Source organism: Vipera berus (assembly GCF_964194415.1).
Source record: "Vipera berus genome assembly, chromosome: 5".
Lineage (NCBI taxonomy): Eukaryota > Metazoa > Chordata > Lepidosauria > Squamata > Viperidae > Vipera > Vipera berus.
In genome coordinates, this window is record NC_138207.1 from 53,082,359 (window position 1) to 53,093,865 (window position 11,507).

The window sequence follows — 11,507 nt, forward strand, 5'->3', positions numbered from 1 at the left end:
ACCTCTCCGGGGCAGCTTCTAGCCCATTTAGGGTCCCCTAACAGGAAGAAACTGAGCTGGAGGGCACGGAGTCCCCAAACACCTCAACTGCTGCGCTGCATGCTGCACCGGAAGTTGTTTTGGGTTGATTTATTCAATGATCCACTGGTTTGTTTTCTTGGCTGTTCAAGGTATTCTCAGGAGTCTTCTTCAACACCAAGGTTTAAAGGCATAAATACTCTTCCTATCCTGTTTCAAGTCCAACTATCTCTGAGGTCCATAGAGTTGAAGATAATACCAGGCCTGCAGATCCTTTGCATTTTCAGTATCAGGATAGTATCTTCGTCATAGCACAGGTTATTGAAGTAATTAAAATTAATCCTCCTATTTTAAAACAATATTGATAGTCTTCCAATACTTTCCCTTAATATTTATAAGTGAGCCATGGTGGTACAATGGTTAGAATACAATATTGCAGGCTACCTTTGTTGACTGCCGGCCGCCTATACTTCAGCAGTTTGATTCTCATTGGCTCAAGGTTGACTCAGCCTTCCATCCTTCTGAGGTGGTAAAATGAGGAACCAGATTGTTGGGAAACTGTTTAGAGCAGGCTGTAAAGCACTGTGAAGTGGTATATAAGTGCTATTGCTATAAAACATATCAGATAAATAAGTCAAGGGAGAGTTGCCAACCTTCAGCTACTCTTTTTTTTGGCCATATTCTATCCATACTATGGCTTCCTGACCTATATATATGTTTTTCCCTGAGGACAATGACATGTTTTGGGATTCCTCTTTTTCTGAGTTCTTTCCACGTCTTGATTTGATTAATACAAAGATCTTTCTTTGTACTATCTTCTTCTGCATACAAGTAGGCTATACTTCCCATTATTGCTTCTGAATGTGTAATTCATCTTTAAAGAGAGAACACAACTGCCTAACACAAAGCCCACTGGATTAACTCTCATCTGGCTTCTGCTCCAACCTGTTTTAATTTACAGCTTGCCTCTTAAAATGTATTGTTGATTCCACTTGAATCCGTAATTCCCAATATATAAGAGTCAATGTAAAAAGAAACCAGACCATCAAAGAACATGGTAGGTAGACCATCAAAGCTGACACCAAGCCAGAGCATAGAAAAACTCAAAAGAAGTAGTCACGATTGGAAGATGTAGACATGGCCCACAGATTCGCCAAGAGTTGAACATGACTGAATGGATATCACCTTCATCATCATCATCAGTCAAGACATATATCTGAATCCAAAAAAGATCTTTTTATATAAGTCCACATTCTGTTATAACCAATGCCTTCATGTGATATACAAATCCATTTCAACATGGGAACAGAAAACTAACAGTGGAGATATCTGTATCTTTGTCTCTGCCATTCAAAGTAGTTTTATTTATTTAGTCTATGGAGTCCACAGAGGTCATGCAAACACTGATATACAAATTTAGTTTAAATAAAGTCTCAACAAATACATTGATGAGCCATAGTGGTGCAATGGTTAGAATGCAGTACTGCAGGCTACTTCTGATAATTGCCGGCTACCAGCAGTTTGGCAGTTCAGTTCTCACCAGCTCAAGGTTGACTCACCCTTCCATCCTTCAAAGGTCAGTAAAATGAGGACCCAGATTGTTGGGGGCAATATGCTGATTCTGTAAACCGCTTAGAGGACTGTAAAGCAGTTTATAAGTCTAAATGCTATTGCTATATAAGAAGACCAAATTAATAACAACAGGTAGAACAACCAAGCTTAGGAATGACAATGAAGATGGATAGCTTGTCTTTTAGATCTATGCAGATGTTACATTACTCCACTGTAGCCTAACAGCTGTGATAATATATAACAAAAATTCCAATTTTCAAACCTATATCTGACCTTGGGAAATCAAGTCTGTGATTCACTACTCCTTACTCTGAAGCATATCATTGTATCCTTCTAAATTTGGTATCCTCCATGTATGTTGTGATTGCAAGTCCCAGAAATATCAGCCAGTATGGCTAATTCTGGAGGATGCAAGTTTGAAGAGGTTTAAATAATTACATGTGATTTATTTTTTTGTGGTTTAAAATTTCTGCATGGGTTGTATTTTGCTAGCACCTTATCAGATCATTGTGGGATTCTTTCTGCATATTTTAAGCTAGGTGGCACCTTTGTTAGTGCAAGATGAACAGAAAAACACAATGCATACAATCTTCAAAAACCTGTCTGGACCTGTAGATAATGCATACAAAATACTTCTGAAATTTTTTTAAAAAAAATAAATTATGAATGTATTTTATTTTCCCCCGAACTGAAAATATGACTGTCAAGCAAATATATCCAAAGACTAAATCTTAAATAAATTGCAGTTTCAATAGTTAAGATAGAGAGAGACATTATTTCACATAATTTCAGTTATTTTTCAAAAAATATTTTCTGTGAGTTGTATCAGGGTCACTTTAAGTTCTTTCACAGTGAGTTTTGTTTCCCATGTTCTGAGCTTATGAACAAAGAGTGGGAGATCAATCAAATAAAAAAAATAAAATAAGTATCTACAGGAAACCACTGCAACTGTGGGGGCAGGGTGTGTGTTATGTGTTCTGTCATCAGATGATACTACATACAGTAGTTTCTTTTACTCTAAGGCAGGGGATTGCTGCAATTCTGAACCATATCAAATTGGTTCAGAAAGCAGCAGTGGGCTGGAGGAAGCTTATTTTTTTTCCTGGCAGGAAAATAAACAGGGTATATTCAGTTTTGGAAAGGATAAAATTCTTTTTAAAGAAATAGATTTGCACTATGTGGATGCTCTTGGATCCATAATACTTAAAAAGGCACCATCCTTTACTTTAGTCAGGTCTTTAAGGCAGGGATCCCCAACCCTCAGTCCATGGACTGGCACCAGGTTGCGGCCGTGCAAACAAGCAAAGCTCCATTCGCGGGATGTAAGCAGTACACAAAACCACACCCCCTCCTGTCTCCATGAAAAACCTCTCCATGGAATGGGTCCCTGGTGCCCAAAAAGTTGGGAGCCACTATTTTAAGTGCACTAAGTGATCTGTGCATTGATTTTAATTCTTATTCAAATGATTGCTTTATTATGGCATATTTGGCACTGATAGATCTACATACCTTAGAAAAAGACAAATGGTAATTTTGGAATAAATAACAAAAATAAATGGACTCCAGAAGATGGTAGAGGACAGGAAGGCCTGGAGGAACGTTGTCCATAGGGTCGCGATGGGTCGGACACAACTTTGCAGCTAACAACAAACAAACAAACAAAATTACAGGCAATATTTTGCACTAAACTGCATAGGACAATGAAATTATCTGTAACTTTTAGAAATGTTTTAATTATCATGCAGGAATCTTTTTTTTCCAGGTTATCTGCACCTAGTACCCTTCCTTAAATCTGCTTTGTAATTCAAAAGGCACTTCCAATGCTCAGAACAGATCATTTGCTTCCATCAAACGTACTCAGTAATAACCTGCACATGAACTCTGATACAGTCCCTTAAAAGGTGTGATGAACCGTAGTTTATGATTACTGTTACTAGTAGTATTACAGTTTGGTGCACTATTCGCCAAAAACAGCAGCAGAAAAAAAGCTTGTTTGCATAGAAAACAAAGTACAGCATCTTTGCTGATTTCATAGCTCTCTAAGCCTCACTTATGAGACACCGCGTTGTGAGGTCTTTTTTAATGATTGCAATCCTCTGCCTACCTAGAAATAATTTCCACTGAGCTTAATCGGACTTTACTTCTTAGTAAATAACACAGAACTGTGTGGAAGAAAGAGCCGCGACTACTTCCAGCATATACAGGACAGCAACCTAAATCGAATAATCGGCCTTCAAATTCCTCACAAAATTAAGCGCGCAAAAGAAAATGGCAGTTAATGCAGTTTCAAAAAAAACTTAGAAAACTTACTTACACACGCTCCGCCCTGGAGGAAGAACTTAGGGTAATTTTAAGGGCCGCCTCGCCCAATAATTGCTTTTTTCTTGAGTCGTGTAGGCGGGCCTAGATGTGGCCAAGCGTGGGGAGAAAAACCCAAGACCTGTTTGAAAACAACCGCAAATGAGTGGAAGGAACTGAAACTGGTTGGCCGAGGAGAAAGAGCTAGAGAAATCGGCGCTCAGGGACTTCTGAGGAAAAGGGTGACTTTTCAGCATCTTAACTTTTTAAGTTACTTGAGTTCTTTTAACATTCTTCCTCTCTCCCCAACTGTTGTGCCGGAGAAATTAGAACAGGGGTCTTCAAACTTGGCCCTTTTATGACTTGTGGACTTCAACTCCCAGAATTCCTCAGCCAGCAAAGCTGGCTGAGGAATTCTGGGAGTTGAAGTCCACAAGTCATAAAAGGGCCAAGTTTGAAGACCCCTGAATTAGAAGGACGAAATCGCTCGAGCGCAAAGGGCTGTCTTACCTATAGGAAGTGCAAAAATGTTGCTTTCCTCCATTTGAACAAACGCGAGCGCGGTTCGCTCCGTTTTTGTTTTGTTTTGTTTTTTTTTTTTAAAAAAGTGCACGGGAACACATTTTGCCTGCCCGTGGTGTGAAGAAACTTCTAGAGAGGGCAGGTTGTTGGCTTTTCTCCTGGTTCAGTTGCACGAAACCAGATAATTCTGGTTACCAAGTCAGCTTTGACCAATCTGACCGATCTGCATGTGGTGTGTTTTGGGAAGTAAGTTCCGCTGCATTGGGTAGACCTTGCTCTCAAGCGGCTGTGAAAGGTGCAGGTTGAGACACAGCTACGGGACGCTGCGTACAAGTATCTGAGTTCCTTTATGTTCGATAGATCTCTTCGCTACCGAACCGTGCGTAAGCCTCAGATCTATTAACACGTGCACAGCATTGCAGCTTAAAATCGAGGTGTGGTTTTTTTCCCCCCTCCTTAAATAAGTCTTTCTAAACGCAACAGGACATACTTCGAAGAAATACGTTTTTTTACTAAGAAGTTCTACAGATTAACCCTACTCGTGTTTTACACTCTTAAATCAGCCTAGTTGATTTTTCTGGTTATGAGAAACGGGGTGAGGGGCTGTTACATAACGGTCTTTATACGGAGTGGAACTTTTGCAGGCCGCGGCTGCAGTTCTTTGATGCGGATCTAAAGCTTGCCAGGGTTCGAAGGATAATCTCTGGAAGTATAGGGCTTCCTTACCTGGGCTGCAGATATTCCGGGAGAACGCTAGAAGGCAACAAAAACATACCGAAAATAGTAATCCTAGATTTTGTGGCCCTGGGGAAGATACCGTATGTTAAATTCTTCTCGATTTTTCAGTTATAGTCCTCTGAAGTTAGAAAGCAACAGACTGTCCCCATCCAAAACATTGTGGATATCTTTCCTGGCATGGATTAACCCCTCCTGGTTTTTCCCTCCCTCCCTCCAATTATTTGTATATTAGAATCAGTGAAAAAGTTGGTAAGCAGTAAATCTCATGGATAATTTTGCTCGACTGGAAAATAATGTTTCTAGCTAATTTGAATAGTTAGTGCTACTGGATATGGTTTTTTTTTTCCTATTTTCTAGATTTCATATCCTGATGTACTTGAAGATGTGGGCAATCATTGCCCAGCTGGAATGTTTATATGTGAATGGCAGACATATTTATTTGGGTTTTTTATACCTTTCAATTCTCACAGGCAATAAACAGGTTATCATATAACATAAGGTTATAACTGTAAAAAAATAATAAGTATAACTTGAAAAACATCAAGTGCACAGCTTTTGGGCTAGAATAATACTCATTTGTCCCTAGTCCTCTCTGGAACAGCCATGTTTCTCAAGGCTCTTTAGAAGCAAATGAAGAAGGGGGTGGTCCAGATATCTGAATATAGGGGCTCATCATCACGTATGCTCAGTTGCATTCCCTTTTGCACTCAATTCTCAGGAAGCCTTCTTTTCCTCATCTTGTTGAGCAGACAGATTCAAACAGAGAGAAGATATTTCTGAGATATCCAGACCCTGAATCTTAAGGCTTTCATGATAACAAGCAGCACCTTCAATTGTACCTGGGTGCTATCCAGTAACTATTTATCACTTAGCAGGAATGTTACATGAAAGAACCCCTTGAACAGTTGCTAGCCTTCAAGAACTACTTATGTGCAGTAGTCCAGGCATAAGTGATAAGGGTGTGAATAATTCTGCAAAACCTCTAATTAAAAAAAAGCCACAGCTTAAAAGCAGTGGTGTACAAAGAAAATTCAAAATGTTCTACAGATGGCATTTAATACGGTGAAGTTAACAAAAATGTTTAAAAACACATGTAGCAACTGTTGGAAATGTAGACAGAAACCAGGCACTTATTACTATCTTTGGTGGACATGCCCCAAAGCCAAAAGATTCTGGTCAAGAATACACATATGGTTAGAGAAAATGACTAAAAACATAAATTTTAAGCCAGAATTATTTTTGTTAGGCATAATTGTAGGAAATTATGAGAAAAGAGTGTATATATCTAATTTTACATGTATTAACTGCAGTGAGAATTGTTTTCACTCAACATTGGAAAAACGAAGCTTTACCAGCGGAGGAAGAGTTAATTGAAATTTGTTTAGCCTCAATGCTCAGCAGGAACTACTGTATGAGTCAAAAAAGACCCCCAAACTGCACAATTCTGTTTGGGAAGAGCAATTCTGGCCAGATGATAAGATTTACCCTAAGCCTATTTAATTTATCCAGACCCTGATAGAATATCTACCACATCTTTTGCCCAGGCCAGAATGGAGATACACAGTTCTCTCTGTATCTCACTCTGTGCCAAGAGCTGACCTCTTCCAGTAGATTTGTACAAATGTTGACAATAGTCAAGATATAGACCAAACCTGCAACAGTCTGCATTTCAGTACTCAGATGTGATTACTGCTCCATTGAAAGTAGCCTCTCAGAAAGGAAGATCACTGAAAAACAGTGCCCCCACTTTCAACTAGCCTAGAAGAATGCCATGGTTGGTGGTATCAAAGGTCCAGCAGAATGAGGAAGCTTGCATTGTCCTTATCCCACTCCCAATAAAGAACATCAATAAGAACAATTAATATAGTTTCTTACGCAAATCTGAATCCCAACTGAAAAGGGTCCAGCTAATCAATTTTTTATATAAAATATGAAGATTGCAGACTGATAATTATTGAGGCTAAGTAGGTTTAGTACCTTCTTGGCAGCATTCACAAAACAAAGTCGGGGATGTAGTCTTAAAGTTGCAGAGCTTACAGCACACACAACTCTACCCAATTCCTCAAGACTCAAACTGATCCCAAATAATCTTGGAATACAAGACATCTATCTTAACTGGACCTACTCAGCTAATGTCCAACTCACAGCAAATACAGTTTAATCCTCCACATACTTAATAACCCTTTTTCCAGCCTGGATTTATCCAATAGGGATAGATAAACAATGCAGCCATCTACACACATGTTGCTTTTTCTTACCACCATGGTAAGTATATTAAACTATTTTTTTCTCTCCATGCAATTGTGTCTGATTCTTGGACACTGCCTGGACAAGTCCCTGCAGGTTATTTTGGCAAGGTTTTTCAGAAGTGGTTTGCTATTGCTTCCTTCCCAGGACACAGAAAATGACTGGTCTAAAGTCACCCCGCTCATAGTGTCTTGGTATCTAGCCTGATATCTTAACCACTACTATAACAATGAAGCAATGAAATTACAGTTCAACACAGGGCATTAACTAGCAGAAGCATGGACTAGATGACCTTTGTTTCTTCAAACAGGTTTTATGTGTTTTTTTAAAGAAATAGCTCTCATTTTAGTCTTTTATGATTGTAATGTATTCTACTAAATTATAGCCTGCAGTCTTTTGCAGTTTTATGCAGTGCTTTTAAGAAAAACATGGAAACTAAAAATGAAATGTTAAGGTACTTCTGATGGGGTTTAAAATATGTTCTTCCTATAGTATAACCAGGATATTTCTTCAGTCTAATTTCTCTTAGAAAGGAAGATTTCAGTTAGTGATAGAAAGTAAAAGCATGCCTCATTTTTTAAATTTTTTGGTATAAATAGAATTAGGAATGTGCAGCTCATTTTGGTTGCAATTATAAAGGAACAATGATAATAATTGTCCATATAGGTTATTGCAAAAATGAAGCTGGAAAGAACTTTGCTTTGCTTTTCAATGATTTGTTTTTCAGATCATTTGACAGATGTTTATGCAGAACCCTGCTGTAGAATAAACAATTTCCATCATTTGCTACCAAAATCTTTATTAAACAAATTTATATGGCTGCCCTACTCACATCTGATGACTCATCCTTTGCAATTATTTTCTGATAAAGATTACTTCCTCTGATGCCGCAGTGGCAAAGGTGGTAATCTGAAGTTGAACTGTTTTGAAGAGACTGTTTTTGAGGAGGACTATGTAAGATCAGTTTTAGATTCTAAGTGATTTGCTTCAGCTTTTTCCTAGTAGGAGAAGTGACATGCTGGAGGAGTAAGTAAAGTTTATTACTTTGATTTTTGGTAAAGCATCAATAATGGGGATACTTGATTGAATTTTTAGCATTGCTATTTTTAACTAAGATCAGCTGCCAGCTACTCAAAAGCTACACTATGTAATTAAGGGGGAGGCTCAGTATACTCCACTAAAGCAGGCTAACTGGAAGGTCAGGGAGAGTCTTTTTTAAAGGGTGGAGTGAGGTTAATCATAAGCTGTAAGCTGTAAGTGCACATTCTTGTGTAATGGAAGAGAACCCAAATAACATGCCAGCCATTTCAGAGGTGCCGTTTAATGCGGTCTTAGATATATTTCCTTTGAAGTTTTTTTTAAAGTCTGCATTTTACTGTATTTTTGACAGTGCTATTGGGTTCTCAAGTGCACCTACTTTGGTTACTGAATAATGTAATGAACTGCAGAGATGATCTAATACTTTTTGAAAGTGCAAGTAATCTAGCAGGAGTTCAACCATAGTTTTGTGCTGGTTGTAAAATGCCATCTATCACATACATGTTGAGGTTCAAAGCAGCAGCTTATTGCTATCCTTAAACAATCCAGTAAGTTTACTTTAACGACATAATTCTGTGTGTTTTCACTTAGAAGTCCCATTAAGGAATCTATTCAGAAAATAAATGAGTGGTTTGAATCCTGGGATGGGAATGAAAATTACTGCTGACAAGCTGTTTTGAGGCCAATACATTCACCATTAATTCAGCCACAGCCTGCCTTATCGCTTTTTTTCTGAAAAAAGTGGGTTGAATTTACCCTTATAGGACATCCATTGATAATGATCTTTTCTTTTGATCTTTTACCTCTGAACCTTAACCTGTTTACCATTTATCTACAACAGGGGTCTTCAAACTTGGCCCTTTTATGACTTGTGGACCTCAACTCCCAGAATTCCTCAGCCAGCAAAGCTGGCTGAGGAATTCTGGGAGTTAAAGTCCACAAGTCATAAAAGGGCCAAGTTTGAAGACCCCTGATCTACAATTACCCCCACGGCTGATATCTCCCCTCCTTTTACTTGAGCTAGTTTCGTCAACTTCTGTCAGGGCGTCACACACCCTCTCCCCCTCCCCCCCCGCCGCTTTGTTTTTGTTTAAGCACTTCTCCGTACGATCACCCGGCTTTTCTCCTTTTACATTGGCCAGGGCCAAACTGTCCAATCAGATTCGGGCGCTCGTGTTGGTGTTGCTGGGCGGAAGAAAAACAAACAGAAACCAAGGCAAAGCGAGCGCTGGTGGTGGCGACTTAAGGGGAGGGGGGAGGGAAAGGTGTGGCTGTCTGGGCAGCTCCGAGGCCGCCGCCTACGGTAATTCGAGTCCCTCGCTGCCGTCGGGGAACGTGACGTTATAAAAGCGGAGGACTAGCCGTACACGTTTTTTCTATGAAGTCGGGAGAGAGTATTAATTTTGATTATTTTTCACATTTCGGAAACACCCATCTCTCTCTCTTCCCGCTTCTCGAACTGGTCGGGTTGGTGCGGGGACTGCTGTGCCGTTTTCTTCTGGCACCGTTTGGTCTTTTCTGAGGTGGAGGTTAAGGCAGATCACAGATCTCGTGCGGCTTCCGCTTTCGATTCCTTTTCCTATTCTTGGTCCCATTTCACACTAATGGCCATCCTGATAGTAACCCCCTAACCCTGATAGTAATACTGAGGCGGCTGGGGCTTTCCTCCTATAAAAGAGCTTGAAGTGCTCGGCTCTCTTAAGTGCCCAGATCCGAGTAAAGATCACTTAAAGTGGAGCGCCTACCCGTTCTTTGCGGCTGCTTTGAAAAGGAGACCGTGCTGAGGAAGAGTAGGAAATAATGGGGTAGCTTAGTCATCCAGCTTGCAGAAGCAGAATCTTGCCCCTTTTAAAGGAGATTAGAAGCACTTCTTGTCCAAGCAACAACTGCAGCTCTTTATTGCTGTGGCCATCTTCCTGTCATTGTCGGAGTAGCCTTAGACTTTACATTCTATCTTTGGTTTTCACATGGAGACAATCCAAGACGCAACTTTAGGGATGGCAATCAAGTTTCGCAGAAAAGGGTTCTGGGTAGTTGTGCTCGTAATGATATAACTGAGGTACTTTTGGTAGGTTGTGCTCGACTTTCCCCTGCTGCTGAACTGTAATGTTGTAAAGTCAGCTGTAATTGGTGACTTCTGTTTCAACCAAGTTTTCTGTGACTTGTAAATCTGGATTTCTGGCTTAGCATTTTGGGTGGTCCCTAGCAGTTGTGTAATTTGTATACTTTCCAAAACTGTTCTGTCATTTAAAGTTACCCAAAACGTTGTTTTAGTGAAAGTTAGCACTTCAGAACTTCTACTCTGGAAATGTTGGTCTTAAGAGTTATTCCCTTTGTTGAAATTAAGATAAATGGTGGGGTTCCTGTGAAGAGACAGGTTCTGTGAGATTCCAGTGTAATAAGAGATGGTTACTGGGTTACATATCACAGTAAGCCATGTTTTACATAGCATAGGTTCTTAAATTTTATTCAGTTAATTGAGAGCCAGTTTGGTATAATGGGTTTAAAAAGGTAAAGGTTCCCCCGCACATGCGTGCTAGTCGTTTCCGACTCTAGGGGCCGGTGCTCATCTCCGTTTCAAAGCCGAAGAGCCAGCTGTCCGAGGACGTCTCCGTGGTCATGTGGCCGGCATGACTAGACGCCAAAGGCGCACAGAACGCTGTTACCTTCCCACCGGAGTGGTCCCTATTTTTCTACTTGCATTTTTATGTGCTTTCGAACTGCTAGGTTGGCAGAAGCTGGGACGAGTAACAGGCGCTCACTCTGTTATGCGGCACTCAGGATTCGACCCACCAAACTGCTGACCATCTGATCAACAAGCTCAGCATCCTAACCAGGCTATAAATGGGAGACTGTGAGCTCTTTTTTAAGCACAAAACCAACTGGGTGATCTTGAGCCAGTCATTCCCTGTCAATCCTAGGAAGAAGGGAATGGCAAATTACTTTTGAATGTCTTCTGAAGATAATTGCAGGGGGCTAATCCAGGCAGTCAACACTGACTTAAAGACAGAAACATACAAACAAAATCAGTTTATTGCTGAGCCACCCTTCCCCAACCTGGAATGTTTCAGATC

At 40.1% G+C, this 11,507-nt stretch overlaps 1 protein-coding gene across 2 annotated transcripts in view; it reads left to right on the top strand.

Moving 5' to 3' along the window:
* Positions 1-3,980: 3,980 nt before the first annotated feature.
* Positions 3,981-11,507, top strand: part of PDCD4 (programmed cell death 4) — a 31,922-nt gene continuing 24,395 nt past the window's right edge. For both annotated transcript variants that reach the window (XM_081329676.1, XM_081329675.1), the window contains exon 1: positions 3,981-4,130. The gene's annotated coding sequence lies outside the window, so the exon portion shown is untranslated. The remainder of the gene's footprint in view (positions 4,131-11,507) is intronic.